Below are 16,147 nucleotides of genomic sequence, written 5' to 3'. Positions count from 1 at the left end.
TAGAGTAAAAAAAGGTATATTTGGGAGGATATCTGCTCAACTGAGACCATGACTGACTAGAGATGGACACAAGCAAACTACCAACTGAGATAAATCGCCATCAGATTGGTTCTTCACAGATTTCATTTCAAGTTAAGCAGGAACATTGTATTCCATGAACTGAATGCAAAATGTGTCTGTGTAGGCGGTGTGATAAGTTATGCATAAGATATTGTATTAAGAAGTGTACTTCGAGACTTCTCAATCAGTGAGCTAACACTAATGCACACTGTATATATTATTTATTTACTCGCTTATATGTGTGAGCACAATTCACAGTGAGAATGACTAAATATTGCCGTAGAAAAGGTTCTCAAGCATGTCAGTTAAATTATTTCATGGGTCTCCAGTAAATGAATACTCTTAATTGCCAAATTACTACTGGCTTTCAATCCTCAATTTTGGGCAAAGATGAACATCCAGCCAGCAACTAACTGATGGAGGAAAAAAGTCTTGCCTATACACAAGAATGGAACAAGGTTCGGACAAATATTTTCCTAAACCAAGTTATAATATGATAATCTGCGAAAAATTCTAACCTTGAACATACAAATGAACCAACATAAAACTTAATCAGATATCTCAAAAAAATGAGGAGTTCAACTTTCGTTGTAATTACCATACAAGCCTATAGAGACTAACTAAAGAAATATTCAAACTGCCCACAACCAAAAATTTCTTAAATCCTATGCAATAATCTAGTATTACCACTCACAAACATGGTCATCAATATGCAGGTATCTAAATGAAAAGCACATTTATACAGATGAAATTCTCTGTTACCAGTGTCATGAATAATTGTAAAATGGAAATTTCACTGTCAAGTGAAGAAAATGACATTAATGACATCACAGACAGCTCTATGAAATTATGGCCAGATTCCCTTTAGGTAAAGAAATGTGTACGTACTGACTGTCGCTCTAAATGTACACCTAAAGGAATTATTACAATGGCTTATTTCATATTCCAGAAATCGAAGTTAATGTAAATCTAACCTGTGTAAATATATTTTAAACAAAGGAATACGGTATTTTTACTATATTGAAAGTTCGACGAATAAGATGAACAAATATTGGGTTCAGCATCGTGTCTAGCTGATTAGTAAACACTACAGAGAGCAGAAATCAACAAAAACACAAAAGAATGTTTCGACATAAGTAACATTAGTTAATTACAATAATTTCAATCTGGATCAAGATTAGCATAATGAAATACAATTACGGAATTCAGCAAAAATATACGTACATAGTGCAGGCTCCCAGGAATGCAATTCATGTCAGCGATTCCACAATTCACAAAGAAAACACATCACTGACTTTCAACACTTTCCAACCATCGTTATCTCATTTCGAGTCTGCCATACGTCCGACAAGTAGCGGACAGCCAAAATTATGTCTCACGACCATTCTTTGGAGAACTGAACATACAGGTAAAATCGGAGGGCACAAGTGCTTTCATGCTTATTCAATGTAACTTATAACTTTGGGCTGCCTAACCATGCCCATTAACAACCAAAGACTCATTCACTTTTAAGCGCCGTTAACTGCACTTTCAATGCGGCCATGTTAGAAATTTAGTAGAATTTCACTCCCACAATTCTGTACACCAAAGTCCATGACGATCGCCATGCCCAACAATTCCTCTCCTCACCTTTCTCTCTCTTTCTGCGAGCATGGAATATCTCCATTGATAATATGTGTTGATGAAGAGAAAAAAATATGGGACAGGTGCCGGTTTCTTGAATAAAGAATACAGAAATTTAGTATAGTCATTCATTGGTGTTGTTTTTGAAAAATCGGTAGGTTTCATGTAAACTTCCTGGGTATAGACTCCGGATTCTGTTCTTCGAGGAGTTAACAACTGTCATATCCAGCATAAATGATATGCCGCAAGTATTTTATCTTCATAATTATCAGAATATGGGAGTAAGGAAGGGACATTAAAATTTAGTTTTTTGAAACTCCTGCGGTTGTCCTGAATTCGTGCCGTTTACTAACACATGTAGTTTCCAGTCGCGCATTTGCTAAGCGAAGGACAAATCCCGTTATTACTCACTTGAAAGGCTATCGGCATACTGAAAATACTAATCTACTTTGCCATCAGATGAAGTTCAATAATAAGACATGAACTTTACGGAAATATCCGCTCGAATGTCAGTCAAAACTAAAACGGATAGGTAGATGGTCAGGGTGCTAGCGAAAAAAAGAAAACTAGTGCAAAATCGTAGGTGGTGATTATGATTATTGTTTTTCTTTTACAAATTGCTTTTACAGATAGGTCTTATGATGACGATGGGATGGGAAAGAGTTAGGAGTAGGAAGGAAGCGGCTGTGGCCTTAAATAATTTTGCATGGTGTGAAAAGTGGAAACCACGGAAAACCATCTATACGGCTGCCGATAGTGGGGTTCGAACCCGCTATCTGTCGAATGTAAGCTCACAGCTGCGTGTCCCTAACCGCATGGCCAACTCGCTCGGTGATAATTGTTCGAAGAGGAACTAGGTACAACAAGGCAACCATCCTCTATATACACTGACTGACAAAGCAAATGCAACACCAAGAAGGAGTGGTCAGAACTTTATGCCAATTGCAGGGTAGACTGACGTCACTGAGGTAAGCTCATGATGTGAAATGCGCCGCTGTGCTGCGCACATAGCGAACGATAAATGGGACACGGCATTGGTGAATGGCCCACTTCGTACCGTGATTTCTCAGCCGACAGTCATTGTAGAACATGTTGTCGTGTGCCACAGGACACGTGTATAGCTAAGAATGCCAGGCCGCCGTCAACGGAGGCATTTCCAGCAGACAGACGACTTTACGAGGGGTATGGTGATCGGGCTGAGAAGGGCAGGTTGGTCGCTTCGTCAAATCGCAGCCGATACCCATAGGGATGTGTCCACGGTGCAGCACCTGTGGCGAAGATGGTTGGCGCAGGGACATGTGGCACGTGCGAGGGGTCCAGGCGCAGCCCGAGTGACGTCAGCACGCGAGGATCGGCGCATCCGCCGCCAAGCGGTGGCAGCCCCGCACGCCGCATCAACCGCCATTCTTCAGCATGTGCAAGACACCCTGGCTGTTCCAGTATCGACCAGAACAATTTCCCATCGATTGGTTGAAGGAGGCCTGCACTCCCGGCGTCCGCTCAGAAGACTACCATTGACTCCACAGCATAGACGTGCACGCCTGGCATGGTGCCGGGCTAGAGCGACTTGGATGAGGGAATGGCGGAACGTCATGTTCTCCGATGAGTCACACTTCTGTTCTGTCAGTGATAGTCACCGCAGACGAGTGTGGCGTCGGTGTGGAGAAAGGTCAAATCCGGCAGTAACTGTGGAGCGCCCTACCGCTAGACAACGCGGCATCATGGTTTGGGGCGCTATTGCGTATGATTCCACGTCACCTCTAGTGCGTATTCAAGGCACGTTAAATGCCCACCGCTACGTGCAGCATGTGCTGCGGCCGGTGGCACTCCCGTACCTTCAGGGGCTGCCCAATGCTCTGTTTCAGCAGGATAATGCCCGCCCACACACTGCTCGCATCTCCCAACAGGCTCTACGAGGTGTACAGATGCTTCCGTGGCCAGCGTACTCTCCGGATCTCTCACCAATCGAACACGTGTGGGATCTCATTGGACGCCGTTTGCAAACTCTGCCCCAGCCTCGTACGGACGACCAACTGTGGCAAATGGTTGACAGAGAATGGAGAACCATCCCTCAGGACACCATCCGCACTCTTATTGACTCTATACCTCGACGTGTTTCTGCGTGCATCGCCGCTCGCGGTGGTCCTACATCCTACTGAGTCGATGCCGTGCGCATTGTGTAACCTGCATATCGGTTTGAAATAAACATCAATTATTCGTCCGTGCCGTCTCTGTTTTTTCCCCAACTTTCATCCCTTTCGAACCACTCCTTCTTGGTGTTGCATTTGCTCTGTCAGTCAGTGTAAAACTAATCAGAGGGAAAAAAGGGAATGTATCCGATACTTCAAAAAATTAAGGTATCAGCCAAAGAAAGACAAGGGACACAAAGGGCATGAAAATGAAAGACTCCCTAGGCCTCGAATGCTCTAGTACCGTTGGGATCAGAAAAGAACAAGAGTTGACCAAGGAAGGTCGGATATGACAGATGAAAGTGAGGAGCCTGGCACAAGTAAGTGGAAGCAATGCCAGGACTTAGCTAAGGGCCTCGTGGTCTCCAACCCACGCTCCCAAGTTAAGAGCTTCTAAGCCTGCTTTTAGTCGTGTTTTACGACAGGCAGGGGATACCGTGGATGAGATTCTCTCGCCCCCACTCACGGGGACAAAATCGAAGAGCCGCAATCAGATTCCTTCTCTTCAAGAAAAATAATACCACACAAGTGTTCTGGCGAATAAGATATTTGGTACAGGTGTCAATTGTCACTTCAAGCTCCAAAACAACAGATAGAATATATCCACTGTATCTGCTGTTCACCTGCCTGTCATAAGAGGCGACTGATTTCCCAGGGTTTCTCATTATAGGAACACCCTCTGTGGATGGGGGCAGTAGAATAACCCACATGGTATCCCCTGCCTGTCGTAAGAGGCGACAAAAGCAGCTCCAGCGCCTCTTAATTTGGGAGCGTGGATTAGCGACCATGCGGCCCTAAGCTGAGTCCTGGCATTGCTTCCACTTACTTGTGCCAGGATCCTCACTTTCATCCATCATATCCGACCTCCCTTGGTCAACTCTTGTTCTTTTCCGATCCCAACGGTATTAGAGCATTCGAGGGCTAGGGAGTCTTTCATTTTCATGCCCTTTGTGACCCTTGTCTTTCTTTGACCGCTACTGGTATCTTCATTTTTCGAAGTGTCCGATCCCTTCCCTTTTTCCCTCTGATCAGTGTTATTAGAAGATGGTTGCCTAGTTGTATTTCCTCCTAAAACAATAATGACCACCACCACCATTCGTAGCCCTTGTCTTTGTTTTGCCAATACCTTCTATTCTATGAAATGTAGGATCTTTTCCATTTTCCTTCTGTTTAGTGTTAATAGAGGATGGTTGTCCAGTTGTACTTCCTCTCAAAGACAACAATCACCACCACTACCTTATTTCATTTTCATGTCCTTCATTACCCTTGTCATTCTTTGGCCAATAGTATCAGTAAGGCTGTGTGGTCAAAAAATGACCTTTCATTTTTATTACTATTCTTATTCTTAATCTCTAATATAGGTCCAGTGTTCTCACTAGGACCTTTTTAATGGGCGCACCACCCTGTCGTTTTTACAGACTACCCAGCTAACATAACCTAGATATATGCTAGTTACATAATATTAATACATAACTGAGTTGTTGGGTGCTCCAAATTAAACGTAAATACTGTAAAACTGTTTATTTAAATAATCTTCATTATTGTCAGCAAAATTGCATCAATTACATCAGAGTTTAAATGATTAGCTTCACTATCGCGCAGTGTCGTGAGCGAGTGGTGTATGGATGAGCATGCAACACTTTGGCACTGAATCGCAAACGAGCACTCCATTTCATGTAATGCTACAAGCCCATATGGCACTCCGCAGCAATCGAATGGTAAGCCCCAGAATTACATGATTATGAACAAGCAGTAAAACACTAGTTCAAAATACTCTTATGTGTTGTTTGTGATAATAACACTAAAATAGTTCAATTTTTGCAGTTAATATTTACCTGTCTGATATTATTGTTAATGCTCTGAGGAGGATAAATTGAGATTTTATCATATTCATTTTTAAGTAGAATTCCCCTCCTGGCTACTCATTCGTGTCACCCAGCTGATGAAAATTTCTGGGGAAAAAACAGAGGTCTGTGTGACATATTATATGCCTTTTGAAGAAAATAACGTCAGCTTGTTTGCTGAGGAGGTGGCTTCAAAGTGGCTCTTTTGAGGGTTAAAGGTACATACACCACAGCAAAACTAATAATCGGAAGGTACAAACATTTCTGTGCACAACCCCTGTAGTAGTACATTCAATTAGCAACAATTCTTATTTTTTAATTAAAATTTATTGTTAACCTTTTCAGATTTGAATAACATTTTTAGTGAGAAAACTTTATTATATTAACTTCTTATTGCTATTTGAAGCGGCTCTTATTCTGAGCAGGAAGAGGGTTTGATCAAAAAAATTGGTTCAGCGATATACCCGTGGTGTATGTACCTTTCAGACTCTGCAAAACGGTAGCTGAATCAAACACACACATACACAGCAGCAAGATAGCACATGGTCACCTAGACTCTCTTCCCCTCTCCTCCCTCCTAGTTATACCTTTGCTATACGCAGCTCCCTCCCGCTGACTTATCCAATCAGTCTACACCAGAGTCTTGAGGAAACAGTAGAAAAATATTATCTCACCCATTCCGCCTTTCATTTGCTAATTTTGTGTTTTGTGATGGAGTTATAGTGGAGTTTACACCTATAAATATGTTTTTCATTTTATAATATTCACACTTTATTCAAGAATCCTACGAAAACATCGTCCTCCTCAGAAAGCTTCCAAAAAAGCTCAAGCTGCAAGGGCCACTTGGAACAAAAGAAAACAACAAGTCTTAGCAAATGTTTCAAATAATTCTCTTCATTTGGAAGACTCCGAGGAAATACATAACAGATTGTTAGGTGAAAGCACTGCCCCATCAAGTCACGATACAAGTCGGCAAGTTAACTATTGTTACAATTATAAGCATACATTAATTAATTAATAAACTGGTAAAGTAACTGCTTAAAAGCACTTATTTTTACTTACGACCTCTGACGTATAAGGCAGGAATGCCACCTCAGAACTACACGCTGGGTTACAGAATGGGACAGGATTAGAATCTCATCTTCATCTAGCTCCAGTTTCTACTCTGAAAGAATATCTTGACTGGGTACGATATTTATATTACGCTATACAAAATAAAATTGCATAGAGCATCTGTCTATTTGAAAGGTCTTGTAATTATTTTTAGTAGATTACCTGCTTTCCAAAGATTGTATTTGCAGTTTTTAATGTTTGCCCTCTTTTTTTTCTTTCTTTAGGTACATGGTCATTGTGGCCAATTTACAGGAGGGAAACGTGTGAACTACTCTAGTGGAGGATCTTGAATCCTTCTAAAGAAGATATATGTGCAGAGCTGAGTCACAAAGCTGGACCCTCTTGGTATCTCAGTCCCTGGAGAAAACTGAACAGAAGCCCAGGTAGTGCCAGAGAGAAAAGACAGTCAAGGAGATTGGCTTCTCAAAAACTACCAGTAAATAAAAGATGAAGAGCTGGATAGTGTAACGAAAACTATGCACCACTAGCACAGTTGCCCGATGTTGAAAATGAAGTCCTTGAAACAAGACATATAAACTTTTTGAAGGAAATGGCCGATAAAGTATCAAATAGCTGTTCCATTGAGATTTTAACTCTTGGGCAGCACACTAACCAGATGTGACACAACCAAAGAGTAAATTGGTTGACAGCTTCCAAGTTTGCCCAGTCATTAAATGTTTACATTATACCCTTAGCTATAATCTCGTCAAAATAATTTTATATCCTAAAAATCTCACCTCAGTTGCCATCACATTTGGAAAAGATAATGAGGACACTGTTATACGAGTAAAACTATGTGAGAACAGAACTGTCAATATTGTCACCAGGTGTGGGTTCTTCGTTAAGCAAGAACATCCATTACTCAGAGCTAATCCTGATGGTTTGGTTGCTTGTGATGGTATCGTAGAAGTGAAATGCCTTGCCCCTCCATCTCTGAATCAGATTTGAGAGAAGAGGTGACTAAAAAAAAAAAGAAAGAAGTTTTGTGCCTGGAATTTTCAGAAGAAAGTTTGCAATTGAAATGAAGCCACAAGTACTCTTCCAGGTTCAAGGTCAATGGAATATGAAAATGCACAGCTTGTTTCCAGTCATTTGGCCAGGTCAGGAATGGAATGAATGAAGCCCCCATCTAGCAGCGAGGATAGGAATTGTGCCGGCTGCCGAAGCCTGTCACGTTCCTCTGGGGCAATGATTAATGACTGATGGATGAAATGATATTGGAGAGTTTTGCTGGAATGAAAGATGACAGGGAAAACTGGAGTACCCAGAGAAAAACCTGTCCCGCCTCCGCTGTGTCTAGCACAAATCTCACATGGAGTGACCAGGATTTGAACCTCAGAACCCAGCGGTGAGAGGTCGACGTGCTGCCGCCTGAGCCACGGAACCTCTTCAAGGTCAATTGAATATCACCAGGAGAAAATTGTGTGATTTTGTAGTGTACACAAGGAAAGGAACTCTTCGCAGAGAGGATAGAAAATGATTAATTGTACGTCAAACGAAGATTCTTCCAAAAATAGTACAATTTTATAAGGAGTGCATTTTGCCAGAAATTGTATACAGTGTAAGTTTTTGAGGCATGAAAATCCAAGATCCCACCTTTGTGCTAAAGGCACAATGACAAAAGCAGGCAGCAGATACCAACAAACGAAAGAAGAGAAAGAGATCAGACACCATCAAACAGGGCAAAAAATCTGCATAAGTTTAGCTATTAAGGTCAGATGATATTCGTACGTACGTTGTTCAGAAGATGATGTGTGGGACCGAGGAAAATAATACGTGAAGAAGAGGAGAAAGAAGAAGAAAGTGTAAGTCGTTAAATCTCTTCAAAAATTGATGTGATGATTTATTATTCTGAGATGTTTAATACTGGAAGGTTTTTTAATATAGCACTATCTTCTTATACCGCTCATCCCACATCTGTGACGTCGCGGATGCGAACTGTGTCGCACAGGTGGATTTGGGCCTGTTTCACGGCTGGATGCCCTTCCTGATGCCAACCCTATATGGAGGGATGTAATCACAACTGCGTGTTCCTGTGGTGGTGGTAGCGTATTGCATTGTCTCAATGTAAAGAGGAAAGTATTGGAACAAACACAAACACCCAGTCCCCGAGTTAGAATAATTAATCAGAAGCGATTAAAATTCCTGACCCGGCTGGGAATCTAACCCGGGACCCTCAAAACCAAAGGCCTCAACGCTGATGATTCAGCCAATGAGTCGGACTTGATATAGCGCAATATGAAATGAAAATATGTAAATAAGGTAATAAAATAATTTTTCTGGAAAATATTTGCTCATAATAATGTGTGTGTTTTGTTACAGAATGTTAAATATTTTTCTTTCTTTCTTAAACCATTTACACTCCAGAGTTGGTTTATCCCTCAGACTCAGTGAGGGATCCAACCTCTACCCCCTCAAGGGCAGTATCCTGGAGCGTGAGACTTTGGGTTGCGTGAATACAACAGGGGAGGATGACCAGTACCTCACCCAGGCGGCCTGTTCTGCTATGCTGAACAGGATCCTTATTGGGGATGGGAAGATCAGAAGGGATAGACAAGGAACGGGGAAGAAAGCGGCCGTCGCCTTAAGTTAGGTACCATCCCGGCATTTGCCTGGAGGAGAAGTGGGAAACCACGGAAAACCGCTTTGAGGATGGCTGAGGAGGGAATCAACCCTTCTGTACTCAGTTGAGCTTCCGAGGCTAAGTGGACCCCGTTCCAGCCCTCATACCATTTTTCAAATTTCGTGGCAGAGTTGGGAATCGAACCTGGGCCTCTGGGGGTGGCAGCTAATCACACTAACCATTGCACCACAGAGGCAGACTAAAAATTATTATACTGTACTTTAAATAATTCTGTTATAATCACAGAATAAAATAATGTTTATGATCAACAGAACTTTATTAGAGATGAAATCTTCAAAATCATAATATATCACAATACATGCCGATCTCTTTTTTATTGGGTTGGATGGCGAGAGAGTGCTTAGTCCACAAATTGGTCATATGGCTCAGGAAGCAGGTCTAGTGTGTGACTCAGAAGCAAGGCAATGCAAACACAGATAGAGAGACGGACATCGAGGTTAAGGAGAAGCAGTAGGGGGTAAGGGAAAGGTTGTGAAGTCACTAACACACGTGCAGCAGGTGGTGAGTGGTAACAGTGCTGCCATCTCTTGCCTTGTGATTGACAGCGGAACTAATCGCTCAGCTTTAAGAGGAGTGTCGGACCTCTTCGTATGGCCTAGTTCTGCTTCCTCTTAAACAATAATCACTACCACCTAGGGAGTCTTTCATTTTCATGCCGTTTGTAACCCTTACCTTCGTTTGGCCGATACCTTTATTTTTCGAAGCGTCAAACCTTTTCCACTTTTTCCCTCTGATTAGTATTAATAGAAGATGGTTGCCTAGTTGTACTTCCTCTTAAAACCATAACCACCATCACCACCACCACACCACCATCACCATCCCCCTCCATTAGTCAATCCCCTGTAGGTGGAGCTAACCCTGTGAGTGGGGGCGGTAGAAAAACACCCACGGTAGCCCCTGCCTGTCATAAAGAGGCAACTAAAAGGGACTCCATGGGACTTGCGAGCATGTGATGGTGACCACGGCGTCCTTAGAAAATTCTTGACATTGCTTCCCGTTACTTGTGCCAGGCTCCTGACTTTCACCTATTCTGTCTGACCTACCTTGGTCAACTCTTGTTCTCTTCTCACCCTGATGTTATCAGGTTCCAAAGGCTGTGGAGTCTTCCACTGTAAATGTCCTTCATGGCCCCTGTCTTTCTTTGGCTGGTACTTTCATTTTTTGAACTATCGGATCCCTTCCATTTTTCTGAGTGATAAATGTTATATGCAGGTTGGTTGGCTAGTGGTACTTTCTCTAACAATCACCACCACCACCACCACCACCACCATCCATCTTCCTGTGCTAATGCGAGGATTCTTGAGTGATTGACCAACCAATTTGATCTTTGTGTGCTAAACATAAGGGAACCAACACATTTCAGCAGTGCACATGGCATATTCTCACACCTGGATGCCGTCTAATGCAGCTGTACCTGCAAGTTCCTGGGTCTCCATATCAATAAGAGACTAATGTTGCAGCCCCACATCCATCAGGTGAAGTTTGTCTGCATGAAGAGACTTAACTTGCTTAAGTTTCTCAGTGGCCCCTTGTGGGGCTGACCATGCAGAGCTGCTAGATTTTTACATGTCTACGATCCTTTCCCGGACTGACTAAGGTAGTGCAGCTTATGGTTAAGCATCAAGATCTACACTGAACCTTTTAGATAGTATTCACCATAGTGGAGTTAGGCTGGAAACGGGAGCTTTCCATACTAGCCCCATTTCCAGCCTACTCGTGAATCGTGAGTTCCACCTTTACGAATAAGGAGGCAGCAGATACTCCTCATGAAAGCTGCCAAAGTTCAAAAAATGCTGCTGCATCCAAGCTGTCAATGCATCTTTACTAAATTCTTCCACCAGAGGTACCAAAACCAGCTGAATATCACACGGCCGGGTGGGATTTGAATTGATAGCTTGTGTCATGGGTTGAATGTGGCTATCGCTGGCTGTTTTGAGCGGACCTCTAGCAAGGTACCCCTGTGGATAGTTCCGCAACCAGATATACGGCTAGATCTACTCCGTGGATCGAAGGTGAACATGGGTGCCTTTATTCATCAGAGGTATTTCCAGGAATTCGTACAGCAGTGTCCAGCCATGCAACATGTCTGCAGATAATTTTGACTTCTTAAAAGCTCTGGAGTTTGCACTGGGCGACAAAAGAAACCACTTCCTTGTGTGTACTGACTTGTTAAGTTCTCTGTAGTCTATTGACATCTGTTTCCTGCAATACCCGCTGGTACAATAAATTCATGACATTCTAGATAGGTTGTGTGATGTTGGTACCAGAATCACTTTCATGTGGCTCCCAAAGCACTTTGCGACTGTGGGAAATAAACTTGCAGACGAAGCAGCAAAAGAAGCGGTATTTTTATCACCTAGACCTGTGAATGTATCAGCTGGGGATATTTATTCTCAGCTACATCGAACTATCATGCTGTCCAGGGAATCAGTGTCTCGGCCTTCACGGAGAGAGGCCATAGTTTTGTGTAGGCTGACGATAGTTCATGGAAGATCTACTCACTCTTTTCCCCCCCTGGGTGGGGGCAGTAGAATAACGGTAACATCCACGATATCCCCTGCCTGACATAAGAGGCGAATAAAAGGGGCCCCAGAGGCTCTGAACTTGGGAGTGTGGTTTGGTGACCATGGAGCCCTTAGCTGAGTCCTGGGATTGCTTCCACTTACTCGTGCCAAGCTCCTCACTTTCATCTATCCTATCCGACCACCCTTGGTCAAATCTTGTTCTTTTCCAACCCCGATGGTATTATGTGTTGAGGCCTAGGGAATATTTTATTTTTACGCCTTCGTGGCCCTTGTCTTTCTTTGGCTGATACCTTTGTTTCTTTGAAGTGTCGGATCCCCTCCATTTTTTCTCTCTGATTAGTGTCATATAGAGGATGGTTGCCTTGTTGTACTTCCTCTTAAACAATAACCAGCACCACCACCACCACCACCATGCTTCCATTTACCAGTGCCAGGCTCCTCCCTTTCATCAACTTTGTCACCAACATCATCTTACCAAGCAAGATGGTTGTGTAGTTAGGTTTGCACAGCTATGAGCTTGCATATGGGAGATAGTGGGTTCGAACCCCACTCTCTGCAGCCTTTTTTCCGTGGTTTTCCATTTCCACACCAGGCAAATGCTGGGGCTGTACCTTAATTAAGGCCACAGCTGCTTCCTTCCCACTCCTAAGCTTTTCCTATTCTATCATCGTCATAAGATCTATCTGTGTCGGTGCAACGTAAAGCAAATTGCAAAAAAATAAGGGACGATAGAATAACATCCGCAGTATCCCCTGCCTTAAAGTCGGTGTGAGGGCCTGTGTGCTTGTTGACGCTGAGGGCTGTGCCAGTTTAGGGTTACCCATGCTGGACAGGTCACGGAGTAGGGCCAGACCAACAAGATGTCCCCCGAATTCCCGGATAGTTGTCTGTGCTCTTTTGTCTTCACTATTACTTCTTTCCATTGTAACCAGCTTAAATTGCATTTCCCTTACTGTCTATTGTCTACTGTCTGTTTTATGGAGGTTTATACCTCCTCCAATCAAAAGTTTCGCGTTATGACGAGGTCATGCATGACTACTGGGAAAGTAGTCGCTTATGGCCCACCTCCAGATACCAGGCCATTCTCTGGAGAATTAAGCCTTACCTCGGCATGCTGGCCTTAAAGCAGCAAAGGACTGCATCGTCAAACAGAATTTTTAAAAATAAAATAAAGAAACAAAAGTGATATACGTCAATTGTTCTGGATAATGAAAGAAACTAATTGGTATCTCAATTCCTGGTAGCTTCCAGGATCAATGGTCAGAATTTTCTCCCCGAATATCCTTTTTTTTTCTTTCTAATCAGCAACTTGGTAGCGGAAAGAGTGTGTTTTACTGTGGGCTTTATGTCACACTGACATACATAGGTCTTACGGTGATATTGGTATAGGAAAAGGATAGGAGTGGGAAGGGAGCGGCTATGGCCTTAATTAAGGTACAGTCCCAGCATTTGCCTGGTGTGAAAATGGGAAACCATGGAAAAACTATTTTCAGAGCTGCCGACAGTGGGGTTTGAACCCACTATCTCCCAAATGCAAGCTCACAGCTGCACAATCCTAACCACACAACCAACTTGCTTGGTAAGATGTTGTTGGTGACAAAGTTGATGAAATGAGGAAGCTCAGTGATGGACCTGCCCTCATTAAGACAATGATAGCCAGCCAGAGTGAACAGCTACTTGAGGCTATGTTTGGTACTGTGCCCCAGGGGCTCCCAACTTGGGATTGTGGCTTGGCGAGCACAGTGCCCTTATGTCTTGGACACCCCTTGTTCTTTTCCGACCCCGATGGTATTAGATGTCAATGCCTAGGGAGTCTTTCATTTTCACGCCCTTCATAGGCCTCCTTTCTTTTGCCAATACCTTCATTTTTTGAAATGTTGGAACCCTCCCATTTTTTTCCTCTGGTTAATGTTAATACAGGGAGTTTATTCAGTTGTTCTTCCTCTTAAAATATTAACACCACCAACTGTACCATTTGACTGTTTGGCCATATATTCCAGTGCCAAAAAAGTGCTTAACTACCAAAAATTTGGCTACACCTCATTGCATTGTCAAGGTTCGACAGTCTAATAAATGAGTGGAAAATGAGAGCATGCTGGTGTTGAATGTACACCACCACCTTTGTGCATCAGCTGCCTAGGTGTGGATGCTCCCCTATCCAATACCTCTGTGCTTGGGGGTGGTAGAATAACACCTGTGGTATCCACTGCTTCTTGTAAAAGGCAACTACAAGGGGCCCCAGGAGCTCTTAACTTGGGAGCATGGGTTGGTGAAAATGGGGCTGTTAGCTGAGTTCTGGCGTCGCTTTCACTTGCTTGTGCCAGGTTCCTTTAAAGATGGCATACGGTGGAAGTTTATTGCCATCTGCTGTAATGCACAACATCACTGTGCATCTTAGACTCTCCGCTCCAGTCGTCTTCACAAGGACACTTTTTGAGCCCGTTGGAACAACGGTGGCGTTATGCGGCATTTCAAAAAACACTGGCGTCTGGTCAGCGTTACCAACCTGAAAGAGTATATAGTCATATTGCTGTCGCACTTGTATTACGTAACGATGGAACTCGATTACCTTATCTGTGTAGTCTCGAGGTAAACGCTGGCACAAAGATGTTCTCCGTAAACTGAGATTTTGCCGTCTCGTAATACGAATCACCCAACCAATGCTTGCTTTAAAATCCTTTCTGTCAATGTTGAGCGTGGCAGCTATCTCGCAATCTTTGTTCTGAATCATTTCGTAAGAGACTGCACAACCATCATATCCTGTTGAGGAATCATATCTTATTCTCCCAGAAGGGCATTCTGTAGGTCCTGTATGGTCTCTGAATAGTGCTGAAGGGCTCTTTTGCCCAGCTGGTCCCAAACGTGCTCAATAAGATCCAAATTAGGGCTTGGAGCAGGCCAAGCCATAGCTCGAATCCCTGTTTCATCCAAGAACTCTTGCACAATTCTCGCAACATGTGGGCGGGGATTGTCGTGCATTGGTATAAAATCATCACATACGTGTGGTAAGGCTCCCATTCTCCATGAAGATCAAATCCGTCCTTGCAGCTATATTGATTCCTGCCCACACCATCACAGAACCACCCTGAAAAGGCATCCTGAATGAGAATGTGCAAGGGGAATACCTTTCCCCTGGCCTTCTCCAGACTGTCTCTCTTCTGTCAGTTGATCGGAGGCCAAATCATGACTCATCGGTGAACAACACTTGATCCCATTGTTGTACTGTCCAGCCAGATGTTCCCTTGTGAAATTACTGACCTCAATGTGAGGTGAAGTACACCAAGAAGTGAGGGAGGTACAACCAGACTCCAAGAAGAAATGGTGTTTTGAAAGGAGGCAAGGAGATATGATGGAGAGTCCAGAGGCGAAACCTTGTGAAACACTACTCAGACCACAGCTAAGAAAAAGCCAGCATTCAACCTACTATTCTTCTTTATTACATCATTTAGTGCACAGTGGTCTTTTATAATATACGGCGCACCGAACTTTACATAACTTCCGCTCAGTGCTTCGTCAATTGGAAGAGTTATTATTTTTAATATATCTCTACTCAACTTCCCACATGGTATGTACCTTTAAAAAGACTGTACTTGTGTTTACATTGTTTATGTTTTCTTTGATATTTACGTTTTAATTTATTTCAGGCTGATGATGACCTATTACTAGGTCAAAACTAGTCCCTATGTAATATTCATTTTGTATTGAAAAGGTGGACCAATAATAATATATTATTTTACTCTATTTGTATCTTCTTTAAACACAAAGTAAAACGCGTTTTGGGGGGGAAATCATCTTGGGAGGCAGGGGGGAAAAGGAGTCAAATTCCTTTTATGTGGACACATATCACAAAAACTGAAGATGTTAGAGTCGTGATAATTGGTATTTAGAAGATCCTTGACTGTTAAAGAAACAAGTATTTTTTGCCGGAAAATTCACTTGGGGGTGGGGGGGTGGGGGAGGAGTGTGAAAGGAATTGAATAAAAGTGAATTATTTTTATGGGGATACTCATATCTCAAAACTGAAGGTAACAGGCGTGAACACTGGTATTTGGAATCTCCCTTAAATGTAAAGAAGCACGCCTTCTTTATTTTTTTGGGGGGGTAGGGGTAAATCACTTAACAGCGGTGGGGTGAAAAAGTAGTTGAGAC

At 42.9% G+C, this 16,147-nt stretch overlaps 1 protein-coding gene across 3 annotated transcripts in view; it reads right to left on the bottom strand.

Annotated features, from left to right (window-relative positions):
- Positions 1-1,600, bottom strand: part of px (plexus) — a 742,022-nt gene extending 740,422 nt beyond the window's left edge. For all 3 annotated transcript variants that reach the window (XM_067150020.2, XM_067150021.2, XM_067150022.2), the window contains exon 1: positions 1,285-1,600. The gene's annotated coding sequence lies outside the window, so the exon portion shown is untranslated. The remainder of the gene's footprint in view (positions 1-1,284) is intronic.
- Between the last annotated feature and the right edge of the window lie 14,547 nt (positions 1,601-16,147).

The sequence above is a fragment of the Anabrus simplex genome, chromosome 6, assembly GCF_040414725.1.
Source record: "Anabrus simplex isolate iqAnaSimp1 chromosome 6, ASM4041472v1, whole genome shotgun sequence".
Lineage (NCBI taxonomy): Eukaryota > Metazoa > Arthropoda > Insecta > Orthoptera > Tettigoniidae > Anabrus > Anabrus simplex.
This window is presented reverse-complemented; position numbering and strand designations above follow the sequence as displayed.